The sequence below is a fragment of the Anomaloglossus baeobatrachus genome, chromosome 11 (assembly GCF_048569485.1).
Source record: "Anomaloglossus baeobatrachus isolate aAnoBae1 chromosome 11, aAnoBae1.hap1, whole genome shotgun sequence".
Lineage (NCBI taxonomy): Eukaryota > Metazoa > Chordata > Amphibia > Anura > Aromobatidae > Anomaloglossus > Anomaloglossus baeobatrachus.
Genome location: NC_134363.1, coordinates 123,101,917 through 123,120,534, shown reverse-complemented (window position 1 = coordinate 123,120,534; position 18,618 = coordinate 123,101,917). Strand labels below are relative to the sequence as shown.

Sequence of the window (18,618 nt, the reverse complement as noted above, 5' to 3'; positions counted from 1 at the left end):
TGGTAAGTGCACAGGATTAACTGTATTTTTATGCAATTCTAATTAGTAAAGCGATTAGGATAATTAGTATTTGCTGCTTTGTTCATTTGTTCTTCATAACACAATATACTAATAAAATGAAATAAAAAAAAATAAAAAAAGTGTGACATACATTTTAGGATGTTTTTATCATTTTAGTTTTGAATTGTAAATAACAATGTGTAATAAAATGTTGCAGTTGTCATATTGGCCACAAGATGTCAGTATCAGATGCAAATGTTACAGACTTGTAAACCACAATTGCCACTTTTAACGTTATGATATTAAGTGTCTTTATGGTCTATGAATTATGGAGCACTGGAAGAAAATGAATGCATAAGAAAAAATAATAACATTGCTTCAAAAATTAGTTCTCCTCATGCCGAAACCCAGGATCGAACCAGGGACCTTTAGATCTTCAGTCTAACGCTCTCCCAACTGAGCTATTTCGGCTGGTGCTGTGCTAGCAATGCCAACAGTGTAAACCGATCCGCGGACAGGCTCGAGTCCAGTAACGAGTATAATGGAAGTCTATCTGGAACTCGAACATTTTTCCAGAAGATCCCACAGGAGGGCTGAGGGGGCTGAAATAATTGTTGAAATAGATGGAAACAGCACTCAAATTGAATGGCAACAGCATGCAGAAGACACCTGGATGCATCTCTGACTGCTGGGAACTAAAATAGATAAATAATTATAAAAAATGACTTTGGGTCCCCCTAGTTCTGATAATCAGACACGGTAAAGAAGACAACTGGGGGCTGATCTTATCAGGCTGGGATGGTCCATGGATTTTGGCCCCTTCCCCACTTAAAAATACCAGCCCGCATCCATCCCAAAATTGGCACATTCATTAGATGTGCCAATTCTGGCACTTTGTGTGGCTTTTCCTGATTGCACTCGGGGTAACATTTTTTGGGGATGGTTTCAGCTCTGTAATGTCAGCTGCCATCAAAGGTCGGTTTCACACATCCGGCTTTTCGCCAGTTTGACTGATGCGGCGCACGCCAGCACATGCTGTCATGTGACCGGAGAATGTGACCCAGAAGTTGCGGCTCTGCCACTGTACTGTATACACTGTACTGGCGTGCGCCGCATCCGTCAAACCGGCGAAAAGCCGCATGTGTGAAACCGACCAAACCCAGGGCTTAGTAATGGAGAGGTGTTTATCAGACACCCACATTATTAACCAGTTCTACAAAACAAAACACAGACACAGGAAAAAAGAGTTTTTTTGATACAAGACTCCCCACACTATCAATGCTGCCCTCAGCGAAACTGGGTGCTGCTGATTAGAGCTGTCTGCCTGGTGCCTGTGAATAGCTGCACTTTACTGCCATTAACAGTCTCCAGAGCTGCATTTGAGGATCATTGACTATGATGGAACATAGTGGGAACATTTTTGGCAATAAATTGGTGAATGAGAGAGTGTGATGGAGTCGTTAATCAAATAAACTATTTTTTCCTGTGTCTTTTTTTTTCACTTACTGGGTTAGTAATGAAGGTATCTGATGCCTCTCCATTACTAACCTCTGGGTTGATGCCAGAAGACATTACACAGCTGACTTCAATCCCCAAAAATTATTACCGTGATTGGCAATGCACTAGGGCAATTGGTAAGAGCCAGGAAAGCGCCAGAATCATGCAGATGTGAAGCCGCGTTTTTTTGTGGTTTTATACTTCTGAAAAGCTGTGATTCTGCATCTAAAAAAGAAACTGCAGTTTTTTCCATGTTATTTTAAGCTCCACATAGAAAACGCTAGCGAAAAATAAGCAACAAAATCGAAGAGTTGAGCGGCGTCTTTTCATGAAATCACATCCATCTGTTTTGGACAGTTAGGCTATGTTCGCACGTTGCGTTTTTTTCCACGTTTCTGCAGCGTTTTTAGCAGCAGTGTTTTTGCGCTAAAACGCATGCGTTTTTGATTGCCAGCAAAGTCTATGGGAAAAGCAGAAATCCTGTCTGCACTTTGCTTTTATTTCTGCAGCGTTTAATTTGCATATTTGTGGTCAAAAACCATGCTGAAAAAGAAGCAGCATGTCAGTTGTTTTTGCCATTTCTGCAGCGTTTCCTTAACATTGGAGTCAATGAGAAATGGCAAAACGCAAACAAAATCACAATTCCTGCGTTTTTCATGCTTTTTACCTGCTTTTCCACTGCGTTTTTGGCTCCAAAAATGCATGATTTTCTGGACAAAATTTAATGGGTTCTAATGTTCCTTTACACACACACAATAACCAAAAATTTAAATGTTAAAAAATTAGAAACTTCACCTATTTTTCTGATAAAATGTGCATAACCACTATTTTCTCATTAAAAATGATAATTTCCCGAGGGGGCGTGGCCTGGCCATGGTGGAGACAAGACGCATGTGAGCACCGCTCCTGACCCGAGCCAAGAATAAACGGAGAAACAGAGCAGTAAACTCAATCAAAACCAGTCCATGGGAGTCAGGAAGAGGCAGAGATCAAAAGCAGCACCCGTTAGACCACCTGCAGCGACAACGGGAGACATAACCAGATACCTGACAGGCCCCAGTCAGGCAGGCATGACAGACCGTGCAGCAGCTTCAGAGGCCATCCACCCACGCATGTCCCTGAGGAGTGCTGCAGACAGGCAGGGGACAGAAGCGATGCTCAGCACAGCCCCACGGGCCTCCGGTGGAGTGAATCAGGAGCTGCAGGGACCTCCGATGAGCAGTGAGTCAGTGCCCACGTGGAGGGAAGATGGCGCCGAGAGTGCAGAGGAGATGCTGCTGATAACACAAAGGTCACCACTTGAACGTGAGTCTCTGTCTGGGAGGGAGAAGGGGTTAATTGTTTCATGCAGCGGCGGCAGGAGACAAGCAGAGCAGCCACACGCACTGACATTAAACAGTGATAAGACAGAAGCCTGGATGACAGGAGCTGGCACACAGAGTGAGATAACTGCTGAGAACAGGAATGTGGTGAGGGGGGAGGGGAATGAAGGAGCAGACAGCAGATCACATAGCTCTTCCCAACAAAGCCCCCCCTCTCACTCTAATCTACCCCACATGAATGCACGCCAGGAACCGGGGCAGAAAGCAGATACCATCATAATGCCACATACCAATATAGTAACAAGGTGGGAGCTCCCTCCACGGCTCCAAAGCACAGAAGCTGAAACAGACAACAGAGCCGCTCTAGGGGGCCATACAATGGCCATGGATATTCAAAGCCTGGCTGCTCATATCAGAAACATCCCAACCAAACATGACATGGAGAAATATGTTGAAAGACTGGAAAGTTCTTATAAAGCTGAATTGACAATGCTGAAAGATGAGGTCCAGCACTGGGGTGAAAGAGTCACAGCAATCGAGGCTGCTGCATCCACATTGTCTGGCCAAATTACAACACAATAAGAGGATACATCTATTCACTCTTTTCAACTCCACTACCTGGCGGATATGATAGACGATGCTGAAAACAGGGGACGAAGAAACAACATAAGGGTCAGAGGGCTCCCAGAATCGGTACCCACGGGAGAGCTGCATGCAACACTCGAAGAAATCTTTAACCCCCTACTCGGTTCCCCCGGGGAGGCACACCTGGAGCCGGATAGAGCCCATAGAGCCCTGGGCCCTAAACCCGTGGATCCAAACTTCCCACGGGATGTAATCTGCAGAGTCCACAGATACCAAGTGAAAGACTCTATAATGACCCAAGCTCGGGCAGTGGGAGATGTTTGTTTCCAGGGAACCCGCCTGCAGATCCTTCCGGACTTATCGAGATGGACCCTACAGAAAAGGAAAGCTCTAAGGCCATTGCTAGACGTCCTCAGGGAACGCAATATACCATACTCATGGGGCTTCCCATTTCGTCTGAGAGTACACTGAGAGGGCCGGATGCATATGCTTACCCATCCCAGAGGTCTTCAGGACTTTACGGCAGCATTGAATCTACCGCGAGTCCAGATAACAGAGTGGCCGGAGCTACCATCGGGTCTGCAGGCAGATGGTCCGAATCACCCGCAGCCACAACGGCGCAGAGACCCGAGGAGAAGGATGAGACGAGAGGAAATGGAGCAGTAGTGAATGAGGCTCTGAGCGAGTGGTCTTTATCACGGTTATACTGATAAAATTTATTGTTGATGGTCGGGCTGCGGAGGCCGGTCACACACGTCCCAAGACAACCCAGTTATGCTTATTTTCTAAGGATTAGAGGCAGTTGGCTCTCATTTAAGGGCCCCACTGTGACCGGCCTCTGTGAGCACAAACCTTGGAGTAACACAGAAGAGCGGAGGAGCAAGTGGAGAGGGACCGTCGCTCCCTCATAATAAAGAAAGTGTATAAATATATGCATTGATAACATGATCCGCAAAGGAAGACCAACAGCAAATACTGGTACCATTATATAGTTTTGACACCTGTAGGGGGCATCGGTTTAAATGCTCACAATAATATTTTGTTAAGCTTACATATATTGAAAGTTCTTGGCTCGGGGGGAGATTCTCCCCTTGGAAAGCACAACCCCTATAGAGGGTTCTATTCCTCACGTTGCGAGGATTAGTTAAAAGTATCACCCTCCTTTCTTGTGTCTGGGGGTGAGGAAGACGAGAATTTGAAGTTTTTTGGGTTTTTTTTATTCTCCTCTGACCCACCCTTAGAGGAAAGTCAGGGAGATAGAGGTGGACTCGAAGTGCTGACTTCTTGACTTTCTTGTATTCTTTTTTCTTTTTCCTTTTTTACCTTCATCTTCCTCCTAAAGGAACTCTAGCCTTCTCCCCACTTATAACCATAACCTTTTCTTCCCCCTCCTTTCCCTCTTCCCTGTGTTAATCCCCTAGTACCCGGAGTGTTCTTTACCTTAGGAGATAGTGCTGCGCTGGGATAGAATGCCGGGATTAAAAATAGGCTCACTGAATGTTAGGGGATTCAACGTGCCCCAAAAGAGATCACATATCCTATATGAGATGCACAAACAAAGAGTTAAAATTTTCATCATTCAGGAAACGCACTTTAAAACTGGCCACATACCAAATCTACATAACAGATACTTTGCACATTGGCTTCACAGCACGAACAATGAATCAAGATCGAAAGGGGTCTCAATCGCAATACACAAAAACCTGGTCCACACGGTTTTAGATTCTAAGACAGACAAGACAGGCAGATATGCTTTGCTAAAAGTTAAAATAGGCTCGGTGGTCTACACGATCGCGGGGTGGTACGGACCAAATATTAATCAAACTAAAGCATGCTGCTCTTTTTTAAAGGATCTATCAGAATTCGCGGAGGGGGAGGTGCTGGTGGGAGGAGACTTTAACTTTGCACTGAATCCCACAATGGATGTGTCAACGGGGAGGAGCGCCATATCTCAGAGACGCTTGAGCGCCCTAAAACGTAAGTTAGCAGATCTCCACATGGTTGATGTGTGGAGAATCATGCACCCCACAGATAAAGATTATACATTTTTCTCTAATCCCCACCAGACTTACAGTCGCATTGACTTTATTCTGGTCAGCCAAAGAGTTATTTCGTGGCACCCGGTCGCGGCTATAGGGAATGCGGTCTGGTCTGATCATGCTCCAGTGTTCCTGGAGATCTCCCCACTGGACTACCCAAACAGGGCGTGGACGTGGCGGCTCAAGGATTCCTTATTAAGAGATGAAACATGTGTAACAGACCTAAGGGAGACAATGGAAAGGGCTGCTCTCAATAGATGCAGAAAAAGCATTTGACCGTGTGCATTGGGGATTCATGAACTCAGCATTAAGACAAATTGGTTTAGGCCCGAACTTTGTGAGTAAGATAATGGCCTTGTACTCTAGACCGTCGGCCCGAGTTCGGGTTAACGGGGCCCTCTCGGATCCGGTGGAAATCAGAAACGGCACCCGTCAGGGGTGCCCTTTATCCCCCCTTCTATATGTCATTGTTATGGAGCACCTTGCAGTGGCCATTAGACAGAACCCCAATGTACACGGTCTGAGCATTGGAGACAGGGAATTTAAGACGGCTATATACGCAGATGACCTCCTGCTCTATACGTCCCAACCTCTGATCACATTCCCTTCACTACTAAAAGAATTCGAACGATTTGGAAATTTGAGCAATTTTAAAATAAATTATTCCAAAACAGAAGCGCTAAACATCTCCCTTAAAATAGAGGAAGTCGCCCTACTAAAAGAAAAATTCCCGTTTCGATGGCAGGCATCCTCAATAAAATATTTAGGGGTAACGATCCCATCTAATTTGGGGACACTTTATTCCCTGAATTACCAAGTCTTATTAAACAGAACCCTAAAAGATATGGAAGAGTACAACAAACGACCCCTTTCGTGGTTCGGCCGCGTAAACACATTCAAAATGGACATACTACCACGATTCCTTTACATCTTTCAGGCGATACCTATAAATCCCCCTCCGGCCTTCTTTAAGACATTGAGGTCCGCACTGGTTCGCTTTGTGTGGAAAGGGGGAAAACCAAGGATCAAATATCAGACTTTGATACGACCCAAACAGAGGGGGGGGAGCCGGATTGCCTGATTTACGTACCTATCACCATGCTGTCCTGGTGGCTAGGTTGTTAGACTGGCATTTTCACCGGCAGACCAAGCAGTGGGTGGCACTAGAGCAGCTTTATTCCCCAGTTCCGCTTGGGGCACTCCCCTGGCTATTACGAAAAGAGTTGGAGGATGTAAGGAGACAGGTGGAGCCTGGTGGGATTTTGCTCAGGGCGACACTGGAGGTATGGGAGGCCACAAAGCTGAAAAGCAATCAAGAAGGGTAATCCCGGCACACAGCATATGAAAAAATGGTAAGTCCAGGTATGGTATGCTTGAACAAAATTTCTTTATTTTTCAACAATTATTGTACTGCCCGCCCAACGTTTTGGCTCACGCAGGAGCCTTCATCAGGGGTCAAGAGCACTAAGAAAAAGAGATATGGTATACAAAGAAAAACAAACAGAAACAGTGTTTACAAAATGCATCATAACATTACATCAAACAAGTAATAAGGTAAGTAACCTATTGGGGACTATGCAAAAGAGGGGGAAACCATTGCCGTAGTGTGAGGGGTAACCTAAAGGGATCTAACCGCTAGAAAAGGAGAAATCCTATGAGTATGAAGGGTGAAAGGAGGAAGAGAACAATGCAAAGGAAAAAAGAGATATAGTGAGAAGGAGAGGGAAACAGGGAAAAGAGCGAAGCTGAAAAGTATGCATTAGTCAAGAAGTAAAGGAAAAAATTTTTTCCTTTACTTCTTGACTAATGCATACTTTTCAGCTTCGCTCTTTTCCCTGTTTCCCTCTCCTTCTCACTATATCTCTTTTTTCCTTTGCATTGTTCTCTTCCTCCTTTCACCCTTCATACTCATAGGATTTCTCCTTTTCTAGCGGTTAGATCCCTTTAGGTTACCCCTCACACTACGGCAATGGTTTCCCCCTCTTTTGCATAGTCCCCAATAGGTTACTTACCTTATTACTTGTTTGATGTAATGTTATGATGCATTTTGTAAACACTGTTTCTGTTTGTTTTTCTTTGTATACCATATCTCTTTTTCTTAGTGCTCTTGACCCCTGATGAAGGCTCCTGCGTGAGCCAAAACGTTGGGCGGGCAGTACAATAATTGTTGAAAAATAAAGAAATTTTGTTCAAGCATACCATACCTGGACTTACCATTTTTTCATATGCTGTGTGCCGGGATTACCCTTCTTGATTGACTTATTTTTTTCCCGAGCACCAGGTCATTGCAGTGAGCACAACTTATTCTTCTTTACAAAGCTGAAAAGCGGCCTGATTGGCTCGCCCACTCCTCTGATGCCTTTGTTCGGCAATCCGGGCTTCCCTCCGGGGTGTACGGTGGAGAGATTTCTGGGCTGGCAACGAAGTTTGGATATTAGACTGGGGCAGATATTACAGGGCAGAGACTTGCCCCCTTTTGAAGACTTTCAGGCCGCGTTCCCCGGATTGAGATTGAGGTGGCTCGAATACATACAACTTCACTCCTTTGTGCGATCCTGGCTGGGTGGGAAGAGGCCCCCCTCCCCGTATACATCCACCCCATTTGAACACTTATTCCTGCAGAGTTTGCCTCCGACGCACCAGATCTCCCTCATTTGCAATATGATGAACAGGAACCTCTATTCTGAGGACCCCAGTTACATTGGAAGATGGGAATCGGAATTAGGTTTCAGCCTTACTGAGGACGAAAAACGAAAGGCGTATGTGTTCTCCCACAAGATCTCAGTAGCATGCAATGCCCAGGAAAAGAGCTTTAAGCTACTGGCAAGATGGTATCAATGCCCGGTCAACCTCCATAGAGCCTTCCCTATGGTCCCGGAGGAGTGTTGGCGCTGTGGCTCAGACAAAGGTACGCTGCCACACATTTGGTGGGGTTGTAACAAACTATCCAACTTTTGGACTCAGGTGTTTGCGACCTACAACCAAATGGCAGGAGAAAGCGTAACTCCTTCCATTAAGATCGCCCTTCTGTCTATTTTACCCGGTTCACTGGGATGCCAAAAGAAGCGCCTGTTGCGGTTCTTTTTGATTGCGGCCAGAGCAGTCATTCCACGACACTGGAGGACCACAGTGACCCCCGGAATAGGGGAATGGCTGACAGAGTTAACGCATCTTTGTCACATGGAGGAACTCTCCTCTTGGGTATCGGGCACAAATGAGAAGTTTACCAAACTATGGCAGCCGTGGATACTGTTCAAGGAGTCCCCTGCATTCAGGAGCCTGTTCTAGTGACAGTGCATAAACAACCCCTCTTACCTCCCTCCCGCAACCCCTTGTATAAGTCCCTTCCTTTTCCTTCTCCCCTCTCTTTCTATTCTGCTATCTACTCACTCTATATCTTGACCACTTTTCTAGTAAGGTTCTTCATATAGACAGGCGGGTCTAGCCCTTTGGAAGTAAAAGGTGACAAACAGTAACCTATGAATATGGAATAGTCACAGATAATCTATCAAAACACGGGTGGAAATACATTCTTGTCAGTAATGTATTATATAGATTGTATAAACACCAAGGGTAGCGGCCCATCTACGGAACTTGAAGTGGCTAATATTCTCTTATTTTTCTTTCTGTATGCTTGTTATGTTTAATCTGTTTCTGTTATGGAAATCTTTAATAAAAACTGATTGGTTAAAAAAAAAATGATAATTTCCCATATAGTTTTATTAAATGTTAATTTTATACTTTTTTTTCTCTTTTTTCATTCTTTTTGACTAATTCAACTTTATTTCTCAGTGTCTTGATCTCAAAAACGCATCTACAGAAACGCAGGTGAAAACGCAGGTAAAAAGCGCTAAAAACACACTAAAAACGCGGTAAAAACGCATGCGTTTTTAGCGCTTAAAAATGGTCAAAAGCCATTTGGTCAAAAACCAAGGGAAGGAAAACGTGCAGAATAAACTGCAGGTACTCCGACGCAACGTGCGCACATAGCCTTAAACACAGCAGAATATATGTGCAAAAAAAAAAAGCAGCAGAAAAACCTGGCATTTACGCTACATGTGAACACGGACTAAATGTCAGAGCAAAGTGGATGCGATTTTTTGAAAGCTCTGCTCTTGGTGCGTCTAAAGACACCACTGAAATGTGCAGTTTGGTTCTTTTTTTTTCTTTATAGGCCTCTTTGTGGAGCCTGAAAAACACACAAGCAAAAAAAAATGCCGTATTTTAAAATATAGAATCAAAGCTTTTCTGTAGTATTAAAATGCATTAAAAACCCAGATTCAAATCTGCACGAAACATGTATCAAATATCAGGGAAAACATATAAAAACCGCAGCAAACATGCAATAACCAGATAAGATTGTTATTGTGCTGCGTGATGTGGACACCTGCAGAAGTAAGCAGCATTTATGCTACGTGTGAACATGGCCCCAACATTACATTTTTTTTATATGTTTTAATAGAGAAAAAGAATCAATTGCATCATTTTTTTGCTCCTTTTTTTTTACTCCATTTACCGTTCACCATAAATAATCTGATTGATGTGTTGCTGGGGTCTTTACGATTACAGGGACACCAAATATATATTTGCAGAGCTGTCATATTTATTATTTTTAAAAAATGTGCAATAAAAATTACATTATTCTATTTTTTTTATCTATTTTTAATTTTATTAGAAGAAAAAAAAATATTTTACTCTCCCTCTGGAAAACAGGAGATAGAGATGCTGCTCTGGGCTTACAAGCTATGGGCCTAGAGGCATGTAATGTAATTTTTAGTTGATTTTCCTTTATTCTTTTAATATTACACAGGGATTGGTTTATTTTGTTTACACTAATACACTGCATATCTATAATCCAGCACATTAGCTACAGGTGAAAGGGTTAAGAGAGGCTTTGGGATATTTTCATTACATTATACCATATTAATGGCAGGGATAGGGTTAAATGTGTTGTTACACAAAGAGATATTGATTTCATTCTGGATCCTCAGCTGTCCCTATAAGAAACCATTGTGAGCTGATATTGCAGTTAGAAGAGTGTTAGACAGAAGAGCTGACGCTCCACGGCTCAATACTGCGTTACAGAGTAAATTCTATGTAAGATTTTAGTGTTATTATGTTTTCTAAAATGTACTAAATAAAAATGCTGATGTCAGAAGTGGGATTCGAACCCACGCCTCCAGAGGAGACTGCGACCTGAACGCAGCGCCTTAGACCGCTCGGCCATCCTGACTTCTGTTCAACTCTTTGAATTAACTCTTTCCACACCAATCGGCAGAAAGATACTTGTGATGAAATGAAATATATCATGACTTGTTTTAATATTGATTCTTAACCTCTTAAGGACAAAGCCAATTTTGTCCCTAATGACAGAGCCATTTTTTGCAATTCTGACCAGTGTCACTTTCACGGGTTATATCTCTAGAACACTTCAACAGATGTCGGTGATTCTGACATTGTTTTTTGTGACATATTGTACTTCAGGATAGTTATAAATTTAGGACAATATGTTTTCCTGTGATATTATTTGTGAAAAAAAAAAAATCGGAAATTTGAAGAAAATTCTGAAAATGTCACAATTTTCAAACTTTTAATTTTTATGCCCTTAAAGCAGAGAGTTACCGTATGTCACACAAAATCAGTATGAAATAACATTTTCCACATATCTACTTTACATCAGCGCAATTTTTGAAACAACATTTTTTGGGGTTAGGAAGTTAGAAGGGTTTAAAGTTCATCAGCAATATCTCATTTTTTCAACAAAAATCACAAGTAGTGATCATCTTTCGGCCAACTGGTTTGGAAAGAGTTAATCCTGAAGCATAAACAGTAGTCAGGATGGCCGAGCGGTCTAAGCAATCATCAACATCATTTCATTATCATTAGTAAAAAATTGTTTTTAAAATTAAGTTAAAGTCTAGCTGATGTGCATAGCGGAAACACCAAGCCCCAGTGGCCTAATGGATAAGGCACTGGCCTCCTAAGCCAGGGATTGTGGGTTCGAGTCCCATCTGGGGTGGTTGTTTCCCTTTTATAGCTTTCTTTTATCTCTTCTTCCGCAATTGCTTTTTGGTCTCTGTTATATTAATGGGGTAGTTCACCCATATTCATTATTGGCCTCATCTATATTATAACCACACTGTACCTTTTAATATACATAACGGCCAAAAACTAGTATGATATAAACAACAAGAACCATAGTATACGGTCAAAAACAATCAATTTATTAGCAAAATTTATTAACATAGACACATAACATACAAAATGCCAACAGGTATTGGGAGGACAGAGAATATTGCACACTATAATAGTAGATCAGATTAATATCCAAGGACTAATAAAAATATAAAGTGAGACAGTGCTTGTAAACATCCAAGGAAAGTTCTTTATGTATTTAGCCTGAATTGCAGTCTATGGAATTATAAAGTGCAAAAGTGCACGTTCTAGCAATAAACAAACAGCAGGGGGAGCCCAAACAATTGATTTATATAGCGATCCAAAGTAAGTGGATAGTATAATTATGCAAAGCAAATCTAAGAGGATTCGGGCGATTGCAGTGTGCAAATATGCTAAAAAGGATAATAACCGGCGGCAAAGCAGGGCACAACAGGCAAGACAATGAGAGATCTACAATTAACTAAGTAAATGGGCTTGCAAGTAGCACATAATACCTCTGTCCACACACCCACGCCTCCAACGCACGTTTCGTGACAACTTCTTCAGGGAGCGTGCGTTGGAGGCGTGGGTGTGTGGACAGAGGTATTATGTGCTACTTGCAAGCCCATTTACTTAGTTAATTGTAGATCTCTCATTGTCTTGCCTGTTGTGCCCTGCTTTGCCGCCGGTTATTATCCTTTTTAGCATATTTGCACACTGCAATCGCCCAAATCCTCTTAGATTTGCTTTGCATAATTATACTATCCACTTACTTTGGATCTCTATATAAATCAATTGTTTGGGCTCCCCCTGCTGTTTGTTTATTGCTAGAACGTGCACTTTTGCACTTTATAATTCCATAGGCTGCAATTCAGGCTAAATACATAAAGAACTTTCCTTGGATGTTTACAAGCACTGTCTCACTTTATATTATTAGTCCTTGGATATTATTCTGATCTACTATTATAGTGTGCAATATTCTCTGTCCTCCCAATACTTGTTGGCATTTTGTATGTTATGTGTCTATGTTAATAAATTTTGCTAATAAATTGATTGTTTTTGGCCGTATACTATGGTTCTCATCGATATTATGTTGAGAAACAAGGTTTCTCTCATATACCTTGTGTACCCAATAGTGCCTGTGAGCAGCGCTAATGTGGCGCCCTGGTCTAGCCAGGTCGTCACGGATAACACTCAAACACCCCCCACCACCATTAGACAGGGACACCAGCCAAACACAAAACCCTTGTTGCCTCCCTCCAGTGTCTGATGTCCACACCAGGTGGGGCGGAGCTAAGTGGTTGGCTCCACCCACCGAGGAGTTCACAGGCCTGGAGGCGGGAAAAGTGACAGTTTAGTCCAGGAGGTGGACGTGAAAGGAGTAAACACTTGGGTGTCTGGGTTTGTGGCCCAAGCACTGACAGCAAGGTTGGCAGACGGTGGTGGCAGTCTGCAGGACTGGTGTAGCAACACGGAACCGTAGGACCGGGGACGGGCGACGGCCCGCCGGTACCGACCGGGGAGCGAAGTGAAGCCAGCACACACAGGCAGAGCCATCGGACCCCGACCAGGCTTGGAGCCGCTGACAATATTCAGATCCGAATGTGACTGGAACCCCAGGGGTTTCACAACAGCAAAAGTCCTGATTGAAGGCAACCGCCCACACCGTGAGGGTATACAGCTACCGCCTAAGGCTAGAGACCCGAGGGCCAGCGCCTGCGGGCAAACGGGCTCCTCCGGTACCCATACACCGGGGAGCGGACTACCGTTGGGAATCCATAGTAGTCAGAAGAAGAACATCAAGGTGCAGGGAAAGACAGCCGCCATCACCTGTCCGGGGAGAGACACTGCAGCCGGCTGCGGGACCCGTACATCCAGCCGTTTGGTTTACCGAGGACTTTGTACCTTTCTTGCTGAGTGAGTACACCCGTGCCATCCGGCACCTCGCCGCGCTGTCCCTGCAACCCTGCACCTCACCGACCCTGCCTCCCCGTCACCCTATCGGGCCCCGGGACCACCGACTCCTACCCACGGAGGGGGAAAACAACATCCCAGCTGCTCCCTACCATCGCTCCCGGGATCCCTGTCATCAGCAGCGGTGGTGCCCATCTTCACCACGACCCGTGGGTGGCGTCATGGACTAAATCACCCAAACCAACCTCCCCTTTCACTCATGGGCGAGGAGCGCCGCTCGAGTCCCTGGATCCGGCCCACCGCTCGAGCCACCGAGCAGCAGCCATCGCAGCAGCGCCAGACCCGAGCGTTAGCGAGAGCGCAGCAGCGACAGCGTCCTCCCCTCCTCGACACTATTGTGCTCCACTTTCCTCTTTGCATGACCCCCGGGCTCCGTGATCTCTGATGTCCATTGATATCACGTCAAGTGAGGCAGGACCCAGTCTCCCTGAGTGACTGGGTTGTCGGCGGCGTTTCACCACTCAGCACAGCCCAACGTCACAGTCCATCCTCTCCCTGCTCCCTCCTCCTTCACTGCAGATCACGCAAGCAGGAAACATGCTGGGCTGTAACAAGCAGTGAAACACAGTCCACAGTTCAGTGACTCATGGAGACTGGGGCCAGCTGCGGTGTTGTCATGTGAACAGGAAGTTGACGTGACATCACAACTGTACATCTTAAAGGGCCAGGGTACCTTTCACTCGCCTTCCGGTCCTGGATGGGGGGGTGGACTTTGGCAGAGCCCTTCCCAGCACACCTACCCTGAGGAAGCCGTTTTTCTTGCGGCGATACGCGTGGGCCTTGCTCACGGGATTCCATGCCTACCCCCCGTCCCTGCCTCCACATTCCTTACCATCCTCTCCCTTAGAGGGACTTATGGTCTGTATACGAGCATAGGTATATTGCTACATCAGGTTATTTGATTATAGTCAGTTATTGCAAACTTTATACTTTTGACTATGTCCTGGTATTGTTGGGCCTCTTCTTGCCCTGTGGCTTTATGAAGGTATATGCTTATATTCTCCCTCTGGGTTTTGTTACGGCTGTATACATCCTGTTTATTGTCATCTCAAATTTTGCCACGTGTCATTAATGCTTGTATTTCATGATTTGTAATACGCACAATATTGCTTTGGAGCTGGGCGGTGGACGCATGCTGTGCTATTAGGTGTGTGTTTTGTATTTTAATGGTTTTTAACTTTTGCTACAAATAAAGGTTGTTTTTACCATTTATTGTTGTTGTGCTCCCCATCATGTGCGGTACTCTTCTCATCTTGTCTCCATAGAGCCCTTCCCAGGTGACAATAGCGGAGTGGCTGGTGACTGGGCACATTGGGCACAGTCAGATTAAATGCACCAATACAAGCAAGAAAAGTAGCACAAAAGAAAACAGGTATTGAGTAAGGCTAGGGGCAAAGCCAAGACCAAAAAGACCAGAGCAGAGAACAAACCAGAAGAAACACAAACCACTAACCTTACTACCCAGGCACAACTGAAAATAATCAGCACTGGCCCAGAGGAGATAGCGGGTATAAATCTCCCTCTCCTGGATCAGCTGACATTGCTGAGGTAACTCCCAGTCTCCACCTTCAACCCAGAGTGAAGTGAACCTCCCACTGCCTTGCTGAACCAGAAGACATGGCTTCCCAGACTAGAGCAGTAAGGGAAAGAAAAGAAGTATTTTTTTAAATGAGTGAGTACACTGGTGAAGGACTATAGAGGTGCATTATAATATTTGTAGGATATGGGGATACATTTTAATATATGGACATCTATTGAGTTGCATTATAAAATATTGAGGACTATGAGGGTGCATTATAATATGTGGGGGACTATGGTGTGCTTTATCATATATGTACAACTATTGAGGTGCATTAAAAGATGATGAGGACTATGGGGGTGCATTACAATGTATGGAGGACTATGGGAGGTGCATTATTATATGTGCAGGACTATGTGGATGCATTATAATATCGCACTTTCAACTGTGTTGGCATCGCTGATGCCATTACAGATGAAAGCAATGATGTAAGAAGGAGTGCTCCACTCTCAACTCCATCATTCTCCCACTCTGTCTGTGCTAATATATGGAGAACTATGGGAGGGCTTTCTAATAAATGGAGTTCTGTGGGGGGAATTATACTATATGGAGGACTATAGGATGGGGTGTGCATTATGATATATGGAAAATATGGAGCACTAAGAAGGTTCAGTATAATACAAGGAAGACTATGTGGTTGGATTATAACATATGGTGGACTATGGGGGTACATTATAATATATGGATGACTGAGGTGCATTATATTATATAAAGTAATATAGGGGTGCATTATACCATTTGGAGGACTATGGAGGATACATTATATTTGGTGTACTATGGGGTGCATTACACTATCTGGAGAACAATGGAGATGCATTATTATATATAGAGTACTATGCAGGTGCATTATAATATCGCACATTCAACTGTATTGGCATCATGGATGGCGAGACAATTAAAGCAATGATGAAAGAGGAAGAACTCCGCTCCCTTTTCCCTCATTCTTCTACTGTGTCTGCACTAATACATGGAGGACTATGAGAGTGCCCTCTCTTGGATCTCTTCATACCTTTCCAAGCTCACTTTTATTGTCTCCCACTCCCACACAACCTCTTCATCCCGCCATCTCTCTGTTGGTGTCCCTTACTTTTTTCTATCAATACATTTGGCCTTGCACAACTCAAAGTCCCATGGCTTCCAGTACCACCTATATGCTGATGACACTCAGATCTTCCTCTCTGGCCCAGATGTCACATCTCTGCTGTCCAAAATCCCGGAGTGTCTATCTGCTATATCCTCCTTTTTCTCCTTTTGCTTCCTAAAGCTGAACTAATCATCTTTCCTCCATCTCACCTACACTGTCCATCTGATCTATCTATTACAATAACTAACACCATGCTCTCGCCAGTACCCAAAGTTCGGTGCCTCGGAGTGACCTTTGACTCTGCCTTGTCCTCCATACCACACATCCAATCCCTCACCACCTCCTGCCATCTTCAACTCAAAAATATTTCCAGAATCCGTCCTTTCCTCAATTCGCAATCTACAAAAATGCTAGTGCATGCCCTCATAATCTCCCGCCTCGATTACTGTAACATCCTCCTCTGTGGTCTCCCTGCTAATACGCTCGCCCCTCTTCAGTCCATCCTTAATTCTGCTGCAAGACTGATCTACCTCTCGCCTCAATACCACCCCGCATCTCCTCTCTGCAAATCCCAATCTTCCATCATATCCAATTCAAACTACTAACACTGAACTACAAAGCCATCCATAATCTGTTTCCTCCGTATATCTCTGAACTAATCTCGCACTACACTCCAACATGTCATCTCTGGTCCTCCTAAGATCTCCTTCTCTCCTCCTCTCTCATTCGCTCCTCATGCAACCGACTCCAAGACTTCTCCCGAGCATACCCAGTCTTCTGGAACTCGCTGCCTTAACACGTCAGACTATCTGCTACCCTTGCAAGCTTGAAACGGAAACTGAAAACTCATCTGTTCAGAAATGTCTATAATCTACAATAACCTCATTGCTTCACCACCGTGCTGAGCTGCCGCCTCACCAGCGTGCGGAGCTGCCGCCTCATCACCGTGCGGAGCTGCCACCTCACCACCGTGCGGAGCTGCCGCCCAAACTACACTCCACCTACTGTCTTCTCCCCAAAATCTTATAGAATGTAAGCCTGCAAGGGTAGGGACCTCCTCCCTCTGTACTAATCTGTCTACTGTAACTTGTATATGTGTTCTGTATGTAACCCCTTTCTCATGTACAGCACCATGGAATTAATCGTGCGCTATAAATAAATAATAATAAAAAAAAACTATGGGAGTGTATCATATTTGAAGGACTATGTGGGTGCATTATAATATATTGAGGACTATGGGGGTGCATTATAATATATGGGGGACTATGAGGTGGTAATATAATATATGGAGGACTATGGGGAATGCATTATTATATATGGAGGACTATGGGGGTGCATTATAATACATGAAGGACTATCGGGTGCATTATACTATATGGAGGACTATATGGTGTGTATTATACTATATGAAGTACTATAGGGTACAATATAATATATGGAGGACTATGGTGGTGTATTATACTATATGGAGGACTATGGAGATGTATTATAATATATGGAGGACTATGGTGGTGCATCATACCATTTGGAGTACTATGTTGTGCATTATAATATATTAAGGACTATGTGAGTGCATTATAATATCATACTTTTCACATTATCGGCATCAGAGATACCGACATAGTTGAAAGCAATAGTGAAAGAGGTCTTACGCATGATTTCCCTTTATGGCAATGGCAGTAAGCTCAGTTCTGTTCCCGTATTAATATAGTAAGCTCGGTTCTGTTCACGTATCTATGTATTAGGCTCTGTGCAACCTTCACTTGAAAAACTAATTCGGACACCTGTAGGGGGTGGGCAGACCCCTTACAAAGGAGCCCGGAATGTTGTTGCTGTTTAATAAAAATGTTTTTATTATTGTTATATTGTTTTAGTGGGATCCCCTAGTGGCCGGGTGGGACGGCTGTCACCACAGTGGAGAGGAGGAGCCGGCAGCAGAAAGGGGAGGGAGAAGAAGTGTTGTTGAGGAAAAGTGTGAGATTTGAAGGCAGTTGGTTGTGGGACAGGAGAGAAGAAGCAGAGCAGGGGCAGAGTGTGGGAGCTGGATAAAGGAGAAGCCGGAGAGTAAAGGAGCAGGCAGAATCTCAAGAGCGAAGCAGACCGGTGTGGGTCCGGTTTGTGGGTAGCCATAGTGGGAGCCGGGTGAAGCACAGTAGCCGGGCACATCCCCACTGGAGAAGACGCCAAGGGCAGGTTTCCCCCAGCTAAAGCAGTGTACAACCATCTAAATCTGCATATCTGCCGGTTGTGTGAAGAAGCGGTGAACAATAAAAAATGCTTGCTGATTTCACTGAAACACGTCTGAAGAGTGTTTGTCCATCGGACGACCGTTGCACCACCACACTCTGCCCCACCATGACATCTCCTGTCCCCAAAGTGACG

General features: G+C 44.3%; 3 non-coding genes across 3 annotated transcripts; 1 reads left to right on the top strand and 2 right to left on the bottom strand.

Annotated features, from left to right (window-relative positions):
* Positions 1-398: 398 nt before the first annotated feature.
* Positions 399-471, bottom strand: TRNAF-GAA (transfer RNA phenylalanine (anticodon GAA)). Its single transcript has one exon. It is a non-coding gene; the product is annotated as a tRNA-Phe (tRNA).
* A 10,122-nt stretch (positions 472-10,593) lies between these two features.
* Positions 10,594-10,676, bottom strand: TRNAL-CAG (transfer RNA leucine (anticodon CAG)). Its single transcript has one exon. It is a non-coding gene; the product is annotated as a tRNA-Leu (tRNA).
* Positions 10,677-11,389: 713 nt separating this feature from the next.
* Positions 11,390-11,462, top strand: TRNAR-CCU (transfer RNA arginine (anticodon CCU)). The gene has a single exon. It is a non-coding gene; the product is annotated as a tRNA-Arg (tRNA).
* Positions 11,463-18,618: the final 7,156 nt, after the last annotated feature.